The sequence below is a fragment of the Peromyscus eremicus genome, chromosome 9 (genome assembly GCF_949786415.1).
Source record: "Peromyscus eremicus chromosome 9, PerEre_H2_v1, whole genome shotgun sequence".
NCBI lineage: Eukaryota > Metazoa > Chordata > Mammalia > Rodentia > Cricetidae > Peromyscus > Peromyscus eremicus.
Genome location: NC_081425.1, coordinates 109,071,134 through 109,091,671, shown reverse-complemented (window position 1 = coordinate 109,091,671; position 20,538 = coordinate 109,071,134). Strand labels below are relative to the sequence as shown.

The window sequence follows — 20,538 nt, the reverse complement described above, 5'->3', positions numbered from 1 at the left end:
TAAAATCAAAAAAGGAAAGATTCCAAATTCCACAAATACAATGTTAAACAAAAGCTACCACACACAAAGGACCTCATACAGTATGGGTCCATTTATTACATAACTTTCAAAAACCTATTATCTGGGCTTAGAGCCTGGTTTCAGCAACATGGCTGCAAATACCAGGAAGGGAGGATCGACAGTGAATAGGGGCCACTATGGTGCTTCCCTCCGGGAAAAGAAGTGAAACCAGTCTGCTCGCTAAGGGGACTTGCTCCTTCTGAGGCAAAATCAAGATGAGGCCAGGACTGGTAGTAAGAACCTGAAATCCCAGCACCTAGGAGGGCGGCAGAGGCAGAAGAACTGTGAGTTCAAAGCCAGCCTGGGCTATATGGAGAGACTTTGTCTCAGATCATAATAAACCTATGCAACACAACTAAGCTACAAATGAGCTGTGGAGATCTGGTACCATAGCTTCTGCTTAAAGACAAACTAGATCCATCCACATCATCTTCCATCACAGCATCACAGAGATGACCAGAAGACTAGAGAAAGTGCAAGACCAGTAGATGCCCCAGCAGCTCTGCCATTTGTACGTCATTAGCCAGCAATAAATAGCAACAAAATCATCTTGCTTTGTCGCTAACTATAAGTTGGATGCTTTTACTTGCATTTCATTAACATGACTTTATTCAAAAGAAACTTGGAAATTGATGCCTTCCTTAACATATACTGAAATACATGCTGGGATGAATTATAATCCAGAATGTTTGGGTTTTGGTTTTCTTTTGTGGGGGTCAGGAATTCAAATGATAGGGTGTGGAATGAGAAGGTAGAGTTTATAAATCATGGATTTCTACTTTTTAAAGCTTCTTCTTGACAGGTTGAGATTTGTAAGGAACATTAGAACCGAATGTGCAAACTTTCATTTTAAAATGATGCTCCATATTTTTAAAGGTTTCCAAAAGTGTAGTCTATGCTACAGGGTAAAATAAAGGACATGAATATGTTTTTGAAAACTTCAAATCTATAGCAAAACAAATATGTGATTTGGAGTCAAGATGGTATAGAGTAGTGATTGTAAAATAGTCTGGGGAGGTCACACACTTTATCCTCTCTAGACTAGCTCCTTAGGCATGGTCACTGTAGACTCTAGATTTGCCACACACAAGTCATAAAAGTGCTTTGCACTTGGATACAAAATTGATGTAGAGCACCATTCTCTTGCTGCATTCATTCACTAGCTAGATCAAGAACAAAATATGTAGTCTGCAAGAGAACGGGCAGTCTAAAAACATGTACACGTGTGTCTATGCAAACTGCTGAGCTGCTGGCAGCCTGATTAGACTCTCTGGGTGTTCCTTCCTCTCACAGCATCCAAACAATTTACACAGCAATTCTTCTCTAGTAAGTCCTGTACTGGAAGTGTGAGCTTTTTAGTCAATCATCCCAATTGGGGTCTACAAATCGCAGACAATGTCTTCCGGGAAGCAGGCCCCTGGAGCCTCAATGAGTGGTTTAGAGTAATGTGGGGAACTTCCTTCATCATTGTTACTTAGCAATGCTCCTGGAGATACGGACACTTGTTTGAGTATGGTGGCTTATGTCTGGAATCCTCGCTTAAATTTATTTCTGGTTGTTCCCATAAAAGAGGAATATGGAGACAATGGAAGTCCTTCTTCATTTTCTCTGATCCAGTCAGTTTGCACAACTTTGGAGCACAATTCTGAATCATGGTTTTCATGACGGTCAAGAATAAATTCCAAGTTTGTAGCCATCTGTGCGATATGACCGTAAATGTCTCCCAAAAGCCATGCATTGAAGGCTAGGTCACCAGCTGATGGTGTTAGTGGGAGGTGAGGACTACAGAAAGGAAGTTAGGTCATTGGTGGCATGACCTTTGGGAAGTATAGGAACCCAAAGCCACAAGAAACTTTTTTCCATCAATTTACTCAGGTATGTTGTCACAGCCATAGAAAGTTGACCAACATACTATATAAAACTCACTATTGCAAGATATCAATTGATTTGATTACAAAAAGTATCAAATGATGTATTGTCTTACTTTTAGTTCTTAGGCTCACAAGACTCTAACATGGGGAGATTACCAGCTGTTGCCCAACTGAACATCACCACAGCTTAAGTAACTTGTGGCCCCAGACAATCATGATGTATATAGGGATAAATTAACAACAGTGGCCACTTTAGGCCTGAGATCCCCAAGTTACCATGTAATACATTTTATAAGATGGATACATTTCAAGAGAGTTTATCCCCACTGGCTTTTCTTTAAAAAGAAAGAGAGAGAGAGAGAGAGAGAGAGAGAGAGAGAGAGAGAGAGAGAGAGAGAGGTAGAGAGAGAGAGAGAGGTAAGAAAGAAAGAAAGAAAGAAAGAAAGAAAGAAAGAAAGAAAGAAAGAAAGAAAGAAAGAAAGGAAGGAAGGAAGGAAGAAAGGAAGAAAGGAAGGAAGAAAAGAAATTGGAAGCTTTGGATTGTTTACTTTCACACATATAAAAAATAAGAAAACAGACATTTACAAATATTCTTAAATTAAAATTATTTTTTAGTTTGGAAAATCACCTACTAGGGACAAAGTACTCAAAATTATGTGAAAGAAAATAACTGTTCTTTGTGACAAAAAGATCTAGGAAAAAATCCCAATAAGTAAAGCTCTGAAGGGCTATAATAAGAGCATTAGTCACTTTTAAAATTCTGTCTTGCCTTTTACTCATCAACTATCAGGAGACTACAGCACATCACAAAGCCATGCTGTGGAAACCTGCGGTCTGTCTCTATGAAGGATGGAAACTTACTTTTGAAGCGGTAACCTTGGTACGAAAAGGTGTGACAAGAGATCTTGGAGAGTGATGCATGCATGGTCCTTTTGGTTCTTGAAGGAAGTACAGTTTCATTGTGGGATTCTAGAAGAAATCATCTAGAAACCAGGGCCAATGAGAGTCCAGTCACCTGGACTCTCATGCACCAATTTCCAATCTTATTTACTCCCACCATCCCAGGGTACTCCCATAGCCTCTGGGTTCTTTCTCCTGGCTCTTCCTAAAGACAGACCCACTACAAAACCAAAAAAGCTTTCCCAAGTTGTCCAAATGGTCCAATGCTAGTAAGCCCCAGACTCCAGGCCCAGCAGGCTTGATGCTGAATTCCTGCTCTCTTTCCAAGCTTGATATATACTCTCAGAGGAAGAAACTCTCCCCTTGCTTTGACAATTTTTCTTATCCTTCAAAAAATGATTCAGGAATAGATTTACCAGAAGTAGTATCTTTAGAGCTAGGAACAAATACTCTATTTATTCTGCCACATCTCTTTTTTTATAATTACATGGCTAAATGGTTGATCTTACTCAATGTAGCTGCTAACTATAGCATGCCTACTTACATGTACATGTTAGTCCATACTCTGTTGAGCATTTAATGCAGAATAACCTGTGGCTACTTGACCCGCTTTATAGCTATATAAAACCAGATGCTTTCTCTGAGGCATAACTGACCTATGGAGAAAAGACAGAAAGGACTGACATGATGGCTTACGAGGTAAAGGCACTGACCACTAACCCTATGGACCCGAGTTCAATTCCTGGGACCCAGATGGTATAAAGAGAGAACCAACTCCAGCAAGTTGTCCTCTGACCTCTACAAGTGTGCCATGGCACATGTGCACACACACACACACACAAAACACACACACACACACACACACACACACACACACACGTAATCGAGTAACTAATGTAAAACAAAAGAAAAGAGAAGAACGTGGTAAAAAGGGAGGTGTCTGTAGACAAGCGAATCAAAAGTCTTCAGCGGGACTGTCCAAAGCACAGTGCTCCACAGTTAAAGATGGAGCTTGAAATTCACATACACTCGTCAAAATGAGATAGCTGGTCCAAACCTTCACATGTCCCTTTCGTGGTCTTTATGTCTGTGAATAGTCTATCACTAATACAGTATTTTTCTTTAAAGCAAGTCAATTTTCAATACAAATGAAATTTGAAGATAACTCTATATAACCATTGTAAATATCCAATATCAAATACATGTGTGTACAAAGTCTACATATAGTATATAGCTTACATCATTTACCATTAATAGAAAGAAAATGAAAGATTCTAATGTGACTAGCCAAAAGCATGCTCTCATTTCATGTATCACATGAATTACTATGAAGAACCGTTGATTTAAGTGCATACTTGAGAATAAATGAATTATGCATACTTATATTATCACATCACACATAAACATATACAATTACTATGTGCCAAGTAACTTCACACACATAAGAAATTCCCCAAACCCCACCACATATCTTATCCCTTCAACAAAAATAGAGTGAGGGGTCACCAAAAAAGGTACATGGGACACAGAGGAATGTCACTGTTTGGTGCTAGAGGCAAATTAGAGTGAGATAAATTGGATGTCACAAACTTAGAAGTAAGGGTATGAAAGAGCAGGCTGTAGACCACTTCACTGTTATTTATTCCCAGACTTGAATTGTCTCTAAATGCGTGTCACAGAGAAGGTCTTTCGTACTGTTTGGTTTGAACGTCCTTCCTCTCCTCTGCACCATCTCTTTTAGACATACATATCTGACTTCACAAATTACCCATCACAAAGAAATGGCATGCTGCTAATAGGTCTCTTCATTGTGGCTGACAGTGCAGAACAAATGCCAGGCCCAGAGCTGAGACCAAATTTCTGGAATACTAACGGAGGTTCCCAACGGGAAATGACACATTACCTAGAGGTCACCCCAAGAACTCTGGAACAAGCTCCTGCATTCTGCTGTCTCTCCCCACACTCACTACAATGTGCCATATGCTCCAACTCTCTCAGGGCACCCCTCTCTCCAGATTCTCAATTCTCTAGCTTGCTACTGCTCTAAACACCTAGTTTTCAACAAACAGGTACCTATTTTACAGGGGGCCAGGGCTGAGTGATGGGTTGACAAGGCAGTTTAGTAAGCAAAGGCATTTGCTGCCCAGCCTAACAACCTGAGTTCAGTGCCGGGGACCCACAATGTAGAAATAAGGACCTGAGAGTTGTTCTTTGACTTCCACATGCACACTTCGACAATATAGTGTCCCCTGCCACCCTCCATATGAAAATAAATAAATAAATGTAATTTTAAAAAAGGAGTCAGTAAATCAGAAGAATATCAAACACAGGACAATGGACGAAGGAATGGATAACAGAGCAGCTCTTCAGAAAGGAGTACCTGCCTGTCTAAGCCATGTCCTCCCCGGCTGCCACAACCAGATCCTGTTTTGTTAGAAAGGTGCACTACATGAATCCATCGATACCCCTGTCCTCTAACACAGCAGTGCCAGGCTCTCCATTGGTCCTGCCTGGACAAAAACTCATGGCACTGCCTGTCAAAGCATCTTCTCCAGGCTGTGCCGTTGTGGTCAGTATACTTGAGTTTTCAGAACTTCCTTTACCTGTTAAGTAAGCAAGGACAGTAGTATGTGAGTACATGCCCCACAACTTGGGAGAGGATTAAATGATGAATGTTTTAAAAACAACTCATTGCCTGATTGGCCCGAGTCATCAAAAGCCTGAGATTATGGCTACAGTTTAGGAGCAGACCATAATATCTCTGTAAATATCCATGGAGCCAGCATGATGGCCCAGAGCTGCAACCCTAAAGGCTGAAGCAGAAGGAGCTCAAGCCCTAGACCAGCCTGAGCCACATAAGTACACCCTGTTTCAGGAATTGACAAGATGAACCCAAGCCAATGGCCTCGTGGTCCAGGCGGTGGTGATAAGACACCTTCTTGTTCTCAAGTTGCCATCCTCCCGTTCCCAGGATGAAATTTTCATTGTTTATGGAGAAGGGGTCATCAGCAGGTCCTCCTGGCATCAGCGCACAGAGCATCATGTACCAATGTCTATCAATGCACCTTACTTATATCCCAAACTGTTGGTATCTAGGAGTTCCTTGAATTTTTCATTTCTTACATTTGTGACACTGGTAGAGCTTCTCTCAGTTCTCAACCTGAAGGATGAGCACCCCAAGCCATGGGAAGGGAAACACATGTGGACCTGATGCCTGCAACAATTTCTAGACAAAAAAAAAAAAAAAAAAAAAAAACACTCCCAGAATGCCTCTACCCAGGAGATGGTAAACTATTTCGACATCTTAGCTGTTTCCCCTCCAAGCAGATTCACACACTTCTCAGCTAACGCCCCCTCTGGGCAGGCATCTCCTGTGTTTACAGTTATTCATCATGACTGGCTCTACACACATAGAGCCTTTGGAGTTAACCAAATGGCCCCAGAGACCTCTAGTCCAAGACAGCTGGAGGACACAGACACGCATAAGCAAGACATGGGCAGACCAACTGTAGCGCCTTCCTTGAGGTGGAGAAACTGAAACAGACCTGCTGGTGAGTTCTCTCGAGCTTCATCGCAGGAGGCTGTAGGTCAAAAAGTTTTCCAAATCATCTGTGGGTGCCTGCAAACCAAGATGCCAGCAAGGAATAACATCACTGCAGCAAGTTCCCAACTCTGAGCGCGTGGCAATTCCGATTCCAAAAACACACAGGGGGGGAAACGAATCTCCTACATTAAATGTCTGTGTTGAAACAAGGGTGCAGGTTCCCTCAAAGACAGTCGTCACAGTCACAAACTGAAAGTGAATCTAAGAAGTCTAGAAAGCACAGCAGATTCCCACCAACCCAGCTGATTTAAAGAGCACCCTGGCTCCCAGAGAAATGAGAAAGCACAAATGGTGATTTCTAGCATGGCAGCCAACCTTCATTTTTGTGATCCTTCCATTCTCAATTCAAGTATAAACAGACTTTTCCCCCTGAAATGGGAAAAGGATTAAGTAGGCAGGACATTTTCTGAGTTCTGTACAGCAAATGTTCCTGTGCTTTCCTTTTGTAGCATTTAAGGATTCACTCTGAAGAAGGGGGAAACCGGAGCAAAGCAATTCGGCAAGCTTGCATCTGCTTTATCGGGACCAGCAAGCACAGACTGCAGGGCTGCCCTGACTGGAACTGCAGAGACGCTTCTAGACCCTGGGGGCTGCTAATGATCTTCCTTACAGGGGTACTCAAGCTGAGCTGTCCTCCTTGCAAAACAGCAAATGAGCTCACTCAAATTATCCTCAGGAAAGGGGTAGCCAAGAGGACACACATGATCATTATCATCTAAACTTAATTTCTGACCAGCTTCTATAATCACCCTTTCCTCTAGAAGCCAGTCAGGCAGTATCTTGTCAGTCACACAGACCTTGGGTTGCATGCCGACATCCCATCCTAAGGACCATTTTGGAAAGCAGATGAGTTTTTTCTGATCTGTAACCTCCATTTTTCTGCAGGCAAGATCCACCTGCAGGAACACAGTGCAGACTTAGATGATGGTTTAGGGGAGCTTTTGACATTCACAATATAATGCTTAGCTGAATAAGTAGTATGTACCACTTTCTCCAAATAGTATATCAACATCAACATAGAGAACTAACTGGAAAAAGCATCCAAAGATAACAGTCATTCCTGCAGAGTAGGATTAAGAACAGTTTTTATTTTCTCCTCTTTTACTGATGTGCCTTCCAAATATTATAAAATGCAAATGCATTCATTACAAAATAAAGTAATTATAAGAGACTTAAAGATACAGAATATCATTTAAAAAAAGGTTTTCCATTTACAAAGCAAAGAAGAATTTCCACTAAAATAAAACAACTGGTGGCTTCATCACCACCACCACCACTTCTTAAGTACATGCTGGATCCCTGTGGTTGGAATCAGTAATCACATAAACCACGGGGCCCTCTACCATGGTTATCAAAGATAGAGAACCTGAGAAGCAATGTTTAACAGGGGTGCTGATCCATCTGCCTGCCCTGTATTCCACTTTCTTTGGAAAGTCTCTTTCAAGCTTGCCAAGCAGGACTAAGTACAATTAAGTAGCCAACCATATACACTCTGGTCCCTGGGCCATAGCTGATTCCAACAAGGGGAAATGCCTACCTTAACCCAAGCCATTCAAGGAAGGAGATTAGGTACATGTGCAAAGAAAGGAACACCCACATAGGAGATACAGACAACCTATCTTACAGCAGCGACTTTCCCCTCACTCTCCTTGTACATGTTGAGCAGAGTCCTGCGGTGATGGATTCCCTGTATCATCTTTAATGCACCAAGGCTGCCCTAACTAAACCCTATTTCTGGGTGTGTCATTGTTTCTGAATGAGATTAGCATTTCAGATGGTAGACTCAGGAAAGTAGGCTGGACTCCCCAGTGCAGTTGGGCACCACTCAAACCCTAAAAGCTCCAAATAGACTAAAGGAAGGGGTAATTGCTTCTTTCTTCTTCTTCTTTCTTCTCCTTCTACTTTCTTTCCTGCTCCTTCTCCTCCTCCTCCTTCTTCTTCTCCTTCTTCTCCTCCTTCTCCTTCTTCTCCTCCTCCTCCTTCTCCTTTTTCTTCTTCTGCCCTACTATCTGAGCTGGGACACATCTTCTGATCCTCTTTGCTCTCAGGCTGGGATTTGTTCTCCAACTGCCCTGCTTTCCAAGCTGTTGAGCGGGGATGGAATAGAGCCCCCAGATTTCCTAGGTTTACAGCTTACAGATGACACAGCATGGAAGTTCTCAGCTTTCCTAATTATGTGAGCCACTTCTCATCATAAATAAGCAAACAGATAATTAATCTGTTGGTTCTGTTTCTCTGGATAACACTGATGAACATAAGCCCTAGTTTTATTGAGTGTCCTCCCTCCTCAGAGTCATGTAGCCAAGGAAGGGTACATTTATCTCCCATAAGGAATAAACCTTATTGCTTTAAAACAGAGAAAGAGTTACTGCTGCTCTAATATCCACCCTTCCAGTTCCTAGGACAACTTGGCTAGGACTAGCTAGAGCAGGAGTCTCCTACTCATTCAAAAGCACACACATACCACCACCACCACCACCTCACCTCCACCTCCACCTCCACCTCACCTCCACCTCCACCTCCACCTCCACCTCCACCTCCAGCTGTGGGTAGCCTTTTCTCTTTATCTAATATGCTGCTGACCAAACTTTATTTTCTACAGACCACAACAACATAAAGGTGCTTGGTAACCTCGATCTATGTGCCAGGGTCTGATTTGGGAAAGAGTATGTGGGGCTGATGGTGGTTACAGAAAAACCTCTTTGCTGTTAAACAGACACATATGAGAATAGTTTCTTTGGTCAGTGGGTGCTGTCACATCTGCATGAGGCTCGCCAAAAAAACCAAAACAAAACAAAACCCACATGACAGCCAGTCTAAGGAAGTCAATACAGCAGAGCTGGAGGAGGGAAAAGGGCAAGACACGAGGACTGTGATGACATCATTGAGCCAGTGAACTAACAGAACCCATAGTGACACCCTTCAGGAGGCCTTCTGTCCTGATAGAACTCATTTTTCCTAGTCCAATAGGTTTTGATTTGGGAATTTCAAATGCAAGTTGGTAGAGCAATTCAAAAAATACTTGTCAGTGCTTAGCAATCTGTCACCAGTTTAATGCTCAGAACCCTCTCCCTGAAGCACAGTGACAACCATCAAAGGCACCCTGGTGGGTCCCCAGTTGCTCGACACCAATTGGATCCCAGACTTTGAGTCAGGGCTCTGGGGCATCCTCACAGCAACCCTGACATCCAAGAGGTGCAGCAGGTGGACACAGAAGGTAGGAGGCTTTTCCTTCTAATTCCCTTAGTTTTTTAAACCATTTCAAGTTGACTTTTTGATTATTTGCAGCCAAAAGCATCTCCAACGATAAATCTATCTGCACATAATTAGCAGGAAATTTATGTATCCTCCTTTGAGCAAAGACTCCAGAGAAAAGGTACAGAGATCCATAATTCTGCCAACATTCTCCCAAATCCTTAAATGATAGATCTTAAATGATTATTTTCCAAAAAAGAAAGACAAGTGAGAAGTCAAAAAAAAAAAAAAAGATGAATTATGCAAGCACCTGGCCCTCATCTGAGAGCCATCAAGCACCTACTAGTGACATCTCACCTTCTCAGCATTCATTCGGGCAGCATCATTTAGAAATACCAATCTGTACGGTGGGTCATCCTTCCTGGGAGTAATCTCCCTTTCTCATTTCAAGAGCTTTAACACACTTGGCCTCAAGGGAATGTCTAAAGAGAAAGTTATCACAGGCAATCCCAACCCTCAAATCCTGTCACCAGTAAGGATTCCCCCACTAAGGCTTAGTACATTGAAAGGACTGTGCCAGACCCCACAAAGGACAACAGATAAAGATAAGTAAAAGCTGTTTTGCTTTGCTAAAAGCCATCCTGTTTCCTCTGATCTTGCCTGGGTAGCCAACTGCAGGAGAGTGAGAAATGTGTTTTCCTGATACTGGAGATAACCTGAAAGTGTTCTAGTTCCTTAAGGTAGTGGAAACTATCACCCAACACCTAGCAGGACTTTCAATGGGGTAGTGACAGGATGCTGAGAACATGGAGACTTTGGCCTTGAAGTTACAGTAAAGAACCCAACTTCTTTTGATTAGAAACAAAGCTATATTGCTCTGGGTGGCCAGGAGGCCTCAAAGGGTGGCTGTTGTAAGATGGAAGGGCCTTTCCTCAAAGGGTGGCTGTTGTAAGATGGAAGGGCCTTTCCTCGAAGGGTGGCTGTTGCAAGATGGAAGGGCCTTTTCCTCAATGTTCTGGGCTACCCCGGGCCTGCTGCACTTTTGCACCAATGACCACAAGTAAATACAAAGCTCAAATAGCACTCAGTCAGTTTTCCCCAATATTTAAAGGGAAAATATAACCAAGTATGCCCCATGCATTATTAAAATTGTGTAGCTCTTCCCTCCAGAATGAAACATTCCCTCCTGGGGGGGGGGGGGTGTCACCACATGACTAACATAGCTCAGTGATCTTTAAGACTCACAAAGCACCTTCCCAAGGTTATAGAAGCACTAAACAATTGCTTCCAAAGAGGAGCTATGTAGCGAGGGCCAGTGACACAGCTCTGGAGTCACCCACAGTGGGGCAGGAGGATTCTCAGGGGTACAGTTGCTGCCTCACCTATGCTTCCTTAAGCACTCCCACTAAACCCACTAAATCCACTGCTTCACCGAGGTGGTGTGGCTGGACTTGGTTCTTGGCACTCTGATGGGAAAAGTTACACCACAAAAGCCACACATGTAAGATTTAAAACGGTTTTTCAAAATGACATTTTTAAGTCAGCATGCAAACTCCATTTGTATTTTTGGTTGGTTTCACATGTCCTGAGCTTCTAAAGGACTCTATACTCCCAGGAGAAGTTCTTCTTAGTCATTCAGTATATTCAGTGCCATACATTCTGCTACTTTAGAAAAGGCAAGCTAGCTGTGAAGCAGGAGGCTCCATGGATGATGAACAATATTCAGTATTTTTAAGCGGTCACACAAAAGGCAACAACAAACTCCTTTTCTCTTAATTCTCTTCTAAAATGTCACACTCACTTATGAGAAAGGACTTGATTTGCTTCCATGTACTGGGCATTAATGTGGACTTACTGAAGGAGGAAGTGCCTTACATGCATGGTGCTTCAAATTGCTGAGATTCCCAAACAATACAAAAGCATTTCAAGTCACACATGGGATGTGAAGTGAAAAACATTCTTAGAGGGAATAGTCTCTAATAATACATACCTACTTCAGAGAGTTCTGGGAAACTCTATTAACACCAGCCGAACACTTTAAGATCTTCAAATAAAATCACGGTAGAAATGCAAACTATTATTACTATAACTCTGAAATAATTTCACACCTAGGGATGAGAAAACCCCAGGCCAAATTTTACCACTTCTCTTCTGCCTGACAAACAAACAGTGCCAAGTATGGAGGTGGTGACAGGCAGAACAAAGACATCAGATTTCCTCTGTCACTAAAGTTGTGTATTCTCCTCCATGTCACTTTAGGGGAACTTTCAGAGGAAAGTAAGTCTTTTAAAGGGAAGAGCTAAAATGGGGATAGATTTTTCATTGTTTTTGTGCCAGATCAAATGACAAAGTTAACTGAACTAAAATCACCTGACCCATTTCTCTGTGGCACGTTCCCTCCAAGCACCTCCCAAACTTAAAAACGATGGGACATACCCTTACACGAGTGAGTCACCACCAGTGTGATGATTCTAGGTGAGAGAGCAGATGCTTTAGCAGACATCAGGACTGCTACTCGGCAGCTGAGGGAGCCACTGATGACAGTGGCAATGGTGACTGAGAATGAGTGCCATCAACAGAGCTACAGTGAAGGAAGGACAGGACTCAGCAGGACTGCCTGGGTGCACACTCCCCCTGCTCTGCCAGGGATTAGGACCTGGAGTATGCTGCACAAGCCTGCTCTTGCTTTCCACCTCAGGCCTCCTGATTAGCATAACAACTGGAGACAGTATTTATCACAGCTGTCTTGATTAGGACTATCAACTCTACAGAGATCTGATACTAGTTGTGCTCTGAACAAACTACTTAGTTTAAGCCCTACTTTCCACATCAGTAAAATGGAAACATCCTTCTGACCTGTCTACTACCATCTTCTTCATGTGGTATTACTTAATACTCAGGAAAATAATTTTTGAAATCATGTATTAATATAAATTAAATTAAATAAACTAAATTAAAATTTACATATTAAAAGAAATAATCAACTAGACTATACCTCCTGGCTTAATGTGGAAAAAATTATATCATTATGATAATGTAATAATTACCTACAGATTTAAACAAAAATTGTGACATAACTACATTAGAAGTGGTAGGAATAGGAAATGTCAGAGTTAGTGTTAGAATTCACATATTAGGAAAAAGTAAGAGAGGCATTTTATTTAGAAACAGAAAAGGAAATAGCAATAGTATCAGAATAGAAAGTGGCTAATTTAGAGAGATCCGAGGAGAGGGGATGGGTGCTGCAGTTTTCCTTGTTTGCTTCTTAATGCTATTCTATTTAAATAATGTAGATATTTTGTTTTCATTAAATGCCAAAGGACAATTCATAATATAAGATGGTATACTTCTTTATATACTAGGATTAATGCAGATTTTTTTCTACTTGCTAAAACTTACATTTTTAAACCTTCCTAGAGCTAACTCTACACAGCTCTTAGGCAGTTCTTAGGAGTATACAGTAAACAGTTAATGTTTTCTCTGGTACACCATATTCCTAAAAATACATATGTTGAATTGAATTGAGACGTTTACAGAAAGTAATACACTTTATAATTTGCAAAATATTTCTATGGATATGATCAGTGTGTGATCCTCAAACACACCTATGCACTGTACAGGTTAAGTTACTCTGATTCTGCAGATGAGAAACATGAACTTTAGGGAAATTAGGACTATTGCCCAAAGCTCAAAGCTAGCAGGCTGCAGAACCAAACTAGAAGGCATTCTTCCCAACACTTTAGCTAAGGCTCTTCCCAGCATGCAGTGCAACCATGCTACTCAGTCACAACAGGGGAGCAAAGGTGATGTCCCTGGACCTGCACAGAACAGAGAAGCAGGCAACAAAGAAGACATAAGGAGAAACTTACCCATTCCATCCTCAGGAAACCATAAGAATGTCAGGGATCCAAACAATGGAGTTTGCAACTACATTTTACACATCAACAAAAAGGAGTTCAATGGAACAAAAAATGGTATTAAAAAGAGAAATTAAAATTCAGAGAACAGTAAAAAACAAACAATACTGTTTTGTTCTGAGATGCTGAGGTAAATGAGAGAGAACTGCAGCCCCTCTCAAGCCTGGGCCACAAGGAGGGCAAGACCTGGGGCATCAGACTGCCTCTCCCAGCTCTCTGTATGCAGCATTCCTGCACTCTCAGAGAAGCATCCAAGGGGGTTGTCTCTGTATCAGCCATGGGGGTCATGGGGAGTGCACCACAATAGTCCATTTTTGAGATCCGTTTTGGTAGTCTACTATAAAACATTCAGCTCCTATACAGAGTGGAAGAAGGTTGGAAGAAGGTTGTCTTCATTGTAAATCTCCAAACATAGCCATTTACTTGAAATCTTGCTCACTAATGTAAAAGCTATTAGTCAGGTTCTCAAATTGTAAGCAAGATAAACAAACTGGCTAAATCTAGATGACTGAAGGACAACTGGAAGCAGCTAAGTAAGGCATGGAGGCTGCCAAGAGCCAAGCCAGACATGGAGGCTAACTGCCGTGGTTTGCTGGCTGTGCCTTCGTGGGTATGGTCAGACCAGAAGGTCCACCTGGGACAAAGGAGAATGTTCTAGAAAAGGATCTGAATTCCAAAGAACAAGCATGCCCTTCCACATGCTCGCAGATGCTCTAAGTGTGGCACTGCAAGAGTCCTCCACAGCACCTCCCAAGAGGAAGTAAAAGCCCTGAGGAGAAAAGGCGGGGGGGGGGGGGGGGGGGGTGTCCATCCATCTATGCTTACCAAGGCTTTCTTCAAAAATTCCTTAACAACCTTCCTAGCATTGGATCACTAATTCCTAAGAATATAATTTTAGTAACTAGCCATACACAGCCAAAAGGTCTATCTCCCTGATATCCACAAAACTTAACCCTGACCATCTTTTGCCTCTGAAAGTTTCTCATATTTCTTTTTATTACATTTACTGATTCTCTCTCTCTCTCTCTCTCTCTCTCTCTCTCTCTCTCTCTCTCTCTCTCTGTGTGTGTGTGTGTGTGTGTGTGTGTGTGTGTGTGTGTGTGTGTGTACACGACACAGGATGCAGATAGCGGTCAGGGGAAACTAACAGTAGTTAGTTCTCTCCATGTACCGTGTGAAGCCTGGCGATAGAACACCATCGTCTGGACTGGCAGCAAACACCTCTATCTGCTGAGCTGCCCTACCATTCCTAATTATCTATTAAAAGTAATTTTTTCATTTGATTCCTGAGGATAAAACAAGATTTTCTCTCTTTTTTGTTGGTAATAACATATTCATTTTGAAAACATCATGAAACATCTTTTAAAAAAAATGGTATCCCAGTTTGGTGGTGCACGCCTTTAATCTCAGCATTCAGGAGGCAGAGGCAGGTGGATCCCTGAGTGTGAGTCCAGCCTGATCTACAAAGCAAGTTCCAGGACAGCCAGGGCTACACAGAGAAACCCTGTCTCAAACAACAACAACAAAAAAGAAGTAGGAACCAGAGAGACCTGGCTCAGTGCTTAGCAAGCAGTACTTGCTGCTCTTAAGGAATGTCCAGCAGTTTCCACTACCCAGGTCAGGTCAGGCAGCGAAAAACTACCTGTAACTCCAGTTTCAGGGGTATCTGACACTTTTGTCTTCCATGGGCATCTGTACTCAAGTGCACATACCCACAAACATACACAAATAATTTAAAACAATTTAAAAATTAATCATTAAAAGAATAAAAAGAGTGGACCTGGCTGGGGAGACAGCTCAAGCCATAAGGAGCATGCTGTGCAAGCAGAGGACCTGAGCTTGATCCCCAACGTCTACATCAAAAAGGCTGCCATAAGCAATCCCACTGCTGGAGAGCAGAGACAGGAGGATGCCTGCGACTGACTGGCTAGCCAATCTAGCCCAACTGAGAAAGCATCAAAAAATAAGTCAGAAAGCAATGGTGGAAGGTAAATGGTGTCAACCTCTGTCCTACACAGAAACACACACTTACGCACTTACGTACATATGCACACACACACATAGTAGAATATTTTAAGGTGTGTTACTTTTGTTTATGTGGCATCTGTTTAACTCTGTGAAGCTGTGTTACTGTGCCTGTCTAAAACACCTGATGGTCTAATAAAGAACTGGCCAATAGCAGGTTAGGGGAAAGGATAGGCAGGGCTGGCAGGCAGAGAGTATATATAGAAGGAGAAATCTGGGAGGAGAGGATTAAGAAAGAGACAGAAAAGGGGAGGACATGAGGGCACAGCTACCCAGCTACACAACCAGCAAGCCACGGAGTAAGAGTAAGATTTACGGAAGTAAGAGAACAGGAAAAGGCCAGAGGCAAAAGGTAGATGGGGATAACTTAAGATAAGGAAAGCTGGCAAGAAACTAAGCTAAGCTAAAGCTGGGCATTCATAAGTAAGAGCACTTATCCATGTCTATTTGAGAGCTGGGTGGTGGGTCCCCAAAAGAGCCAAAAACACATACACACACACACACACACACACACACACACACACACACACACACACACACAAAGGCACACATATACATATAAATACACAAATGAATGAAAAGAATATATTTTTCAAAATATCTAATAAATTTTTAAGGCTGTTATTGCTCATGATGATGAGGAGGAGGAGGAGGAGGGGGAGGAGGAGAATAAAAAAGGAGAAAGAGGAGGAAGTGATAGTAACAACAACAGCAGTAGCAAGTAACATCTGCTTATCATGGACCAGGACATGCTCTTGCACAACAACCATATGAGGCACAATATATCTTATCATCTCCATTTCACAGACAGGGAAGAGAACGAATACTTTGTTCATGGTCCAATAACCAGTGTAGGACCAAACCCATGTCTGACTCCAGAGTACTACCTGGACCAAGAACGCAGTACAAAACACTCCCTCCTCCAAAGGAATGCCAGCATCACAGCTACACCATCTGACTGCAAAGACCTTGAAATGGCCTTATCATCTATAACTCCAATGCTATTGCATCCTGCCATGTTCCAGGAAATGGCTCAAGGCTGCAGGGATATGAATGATATATGAAAATGAGAATCATCTACATCTTCATATGGTATTTTCTTCACTATAGCCACCCACTGTATCAAAATTCCAAGACAGCCAGGTTTCATGCACCAGAACTTGATCACCCCAAAGCAAATCCTCCAAACAGTTTTTATAGATAATGTTTTAATTCTTCCAAAGAGATCTTCCTTCAATTTCTTTGTACAACTATACTTCACTCTCAAAATGAACATTAAAAACTCATCTGTCATAAAGTTAGAAATAACTTAAAATACAAAGTAAATCAAAATCACTTTTCAACTTTAACCAAAGTGGTCACAGCCATAATTACTATAATAAAAATGACAGAAAAAAAACCTAAATTTGTCAAAAACATAATTAATGATGAAAACAAACGTAAAATTATGGCATATTTCACCCTGCCACCAAAGCCTCCTGATGAAAGCACAGCCCTATAATTCCTCAGAGTGAATTCTCTAAATTAAAATACTTCATGCAGAACAGAAATTAAACAATGAACCAAAGAACACTGTACAGAGTGCGCTTATAAATATACCTACAATTACATTTTCCCATGTAAAAACCAACTCAACCGTAATGTTTCACAGGAGGCCCAACTGGTTGGTTTTGTTTTTTGTTTTTTGTTTTTTGTTTTTTGTTTTTTGTTTTGTTTTGTTTTGTTTTTGTTTGTTTTGTTTTGTTGGTTTTTTGTTTTGTTTTTTTTTTTTTTTTTTTTTTTTTTGTATTGCTTTGAACTTGGAAGTTCCCTTCCTGTAACTCGCTTAGGATCCAGTATGACTGGATGAAATGTAATTAGCCCCACCAAACTGGTACAAAACCAGCTCTTCCATTCAACCACATGACTGACTTCCATGATAAATTTGACCCAACCCAAGTGAAATGCTTCTCTGCATTTTATTTTAAATGCTTTATTTGACCAGGTGGTTTTATTTCAATATTGACCAGAAGTGGTACAAGTGCATTCTTTTTCCATCTAGCATTAATCTTAGTAAACTTAGCTCTATTGGAATGTCTTAACTGCTGAAAAGAAAGCAAAAGTCAGCAAACACACAATTGCATTTGGCTACCCTCAGCACATCATTTTATTTCCTCCTGCTCGCTGCTAACTATTCCTCAGCACTTTTGCCTAGGAAGGAGCACGAGCAGGTGGGGAAAGAAGTTGTCCTGTCAGCTGTATCTTTAATCCAAGTCTTTAAATCTCTGAATAAAAGAAAAATCAATGTGGTAAAGGCAATGTTTGTCAAGGCCATGTAATAAATACACTTACCTTTACAGACTGTTCTCGGTGGATTTCCCTTCTTTGCTGGGCTTCAAAGCTACGAAGAGATAAAAATGAAAGACTGAGGTGTTTGAGAGTAAAACACCAAATGTTTCCTTTCTGTGTTTCTCAACAGAATTTCCATATGCTGTGGTATGTGTTGCTAGTTAAATACACATCGATGAAATTTGTGCCCCACACCTGCCCGAAAGGCCAACCAGAAGCACAGACAGCTATGGTTTTAATGTCTCCCAGTGCTTCATGTGTCAAAATTTAATTTCTACCACAGGCATGAAGAAAATAAAAACTTAATCTGAATCTGGTTAGAGTGAGGGATATTAAGAAATCATTAGGTGCAAATTCAGTCATTAGTAAAGGCTTCAAAATTGAATTCTGGAATCCTGATGACTTTCCAGAGAGAAGAAAAGAAATCAGACAGCCATGACAAGAGGTGTGTGTGTCTGTGTGTGTGTGTGTGTGTGTGTGTTACTAAAGGAGTATGATCTGTGAAAATGCACACATTCATGTATATGTACACACACAACTACACTCCCTGTCTCTTGCTATGTGATGATCTGCCAGCCATGGTGTTCTACCATGAAAACACTATCGCCAGATGTAGTCCTTCGACCTCCCACCTTCAGAACCACTATCCAAATAAACCTCTTAGACTTTTACAGCTGTCCCATCTGCTGCAGTATGTTATTAGCAAAGGGAAAACAGGCTGACATAGTTACAAACTGAAAACAGCAAACAGTTACTCAGATCTGCATCATACAAACTTTGCCACATCTGTAGCCAAACCATTTCGGCTGTGAAAACCTCAGAAGTGAATGGCGTATAGACTGTGGGTTTGCTTGTCGTATTAAACATCAGGATGCAATCTGACTAAGTCCTTATGTTCTCAGTCTTTTTCCACCACCCACAAGAACTTTTAGTTCTGGAAGACTGTTCCAGTCATATAGGGCACATGGGCCAGGAGCTCAGCTGAATGCTGTTGTCCCTAAAAGAGAGGGTGGCAGATGCCTGTACATACACAATCACCTTTCTGCAGAAAGAATGCAGCCTTCTTTTAGGAGAAACTTGCAAGAGAGCAAAAGCTACAACTGCACATTTCAAATCAAATCTTTGCTTGTTCACTTCCCTACTTACCAAAATATACTATACGTTTGCCACATACTAGTCAATGAGATCTGTGAAAACACCTGCAAAATGACAACTGTTAAGAAATAATGACAACTTATGGTTGGGGAGGCTAATTCTATAGCATCTAACATTACTCACATAGTCTATGAATTTACTATAATTTGACTCTTCTCATATTCTTGACTAGATTCTCATTTATCCTAAAGTTGCAATAGTAGAGAAATACAGTTATTTTTTATTTTTTATTTTCAATACTCTAAGTGATGGCTTTAAGTTTTACAGGACTATTTCCCTCCATGTTCCTTAACTCCACCAAAGATTGGGCTATATTCATAGGCAATGCTATGATCCTAGAATACTAATGCAGGCCCCTCCATGGAAAAGCATCACAATTTTCTCATGCCCCTCCTAGTTCCACAGAACACAGCAGGGTTGGGAAAAGCATAATTTGGGAAAGAATAAATGAAATTGTATAACATTTTCTTTTTTGAAATGTGAGAGATTTATGGTCTGAAACCCTTTCCATTTCAAATACATAGAAATGCTAAGCAAAGGAAAGAATTGTAAGTGGCAAAGAGAAAGAGCAACATGAAAAACAATGCATATAAATTTTCTAGAATGAAAGCTATAAGTCCTCCTAAGAAGCACATCAAAATCATACAAGAAATACAAGAAAATCCAAACTTAGATGCATCCAGATGAAACTCCAGGACATCAGAGACAGAACAGCAGTCCTAAGTTCAATCAGAAAAAGACATCTGCAGAAGAACATGTTACCCACCCATAAAAATAAAAGCAAGGCAGTGATGGTATAACATGTTCAAAGTGCTAAGAATAAAAAATTCAATACATTGCACTCATGCCAACTCTATATTCAAATGGTAAAGGAATCAGGACACTGTTCAGACAAACAAAGACTGCTGTCTGTCCACGGTAGTTTGCTTTTGCTGGAAAAACAAAGATGTGCTTGAATACATAGAAATCCATCTCAGAAGGAAGATGATGAACGAGAAGCCACGGTGACCGGAGAGAGTCCACTGAACTGAATAATCAATAATGAATATTAATCAAAATTCAGATTGTAAAGAAAGAATAATCAGAATTATTGTAAAGAACATGGAAACACCAGTGATGATGTCCTAGCTAGGGTCACTATTGCCGAGATGAAACACCATGACTAAAAGCAACTTGGGGAGGAAAGAGTTTATTCAGCTTACACTTCCACATCACTGATCATCATCAAAGGAAGTTCGGGCAGGAACCTGGAGGCAGGAGCTAATGCCGAGGCCACGGAGGGGTGCTGCTTACTAGCTTGCTCCCCATGGCTTGCTCACCCTGCTTTCTTACAGAACCCAGGACCACCTGCCCAGGGATGGCACCACCCACAGTGGGATAGGCCCTCTCCATCTATCTCTAATTAAGAAAATGCCCCACAGCAGGATCTTATGAGGCATTGTCTCAATTAAGGTTCCCTCCTTTCAGATGACTTAGCCTGTGT

At 41.4% G+C, this 20,538-nt stretch overlaps 1 protein-coding gene across 2 annotated transcripts in view; it reads right to left on the bottom strand.

The window, feature by feature from the left end:
• Positions 1-20,538, bottom strand: part of Fhit (fragile histidine triad diadenosine triphosphatase) — a 1,519,797-nt gene that overhangs the window by 1,465,862 nt on the left and 33,397 nt on the right. For both annotated transcript variants that reach the window (XM_059274237.1, XM_059274236.1), the window contains exon 2: positions 17,904-17,952. The gene's annotated coding sequence lies outside the window, so the exon portion shown is untranslated. The remainder of the gene's footprint in view (positions 1-17,903; positions 17,953-20,538) is intronic.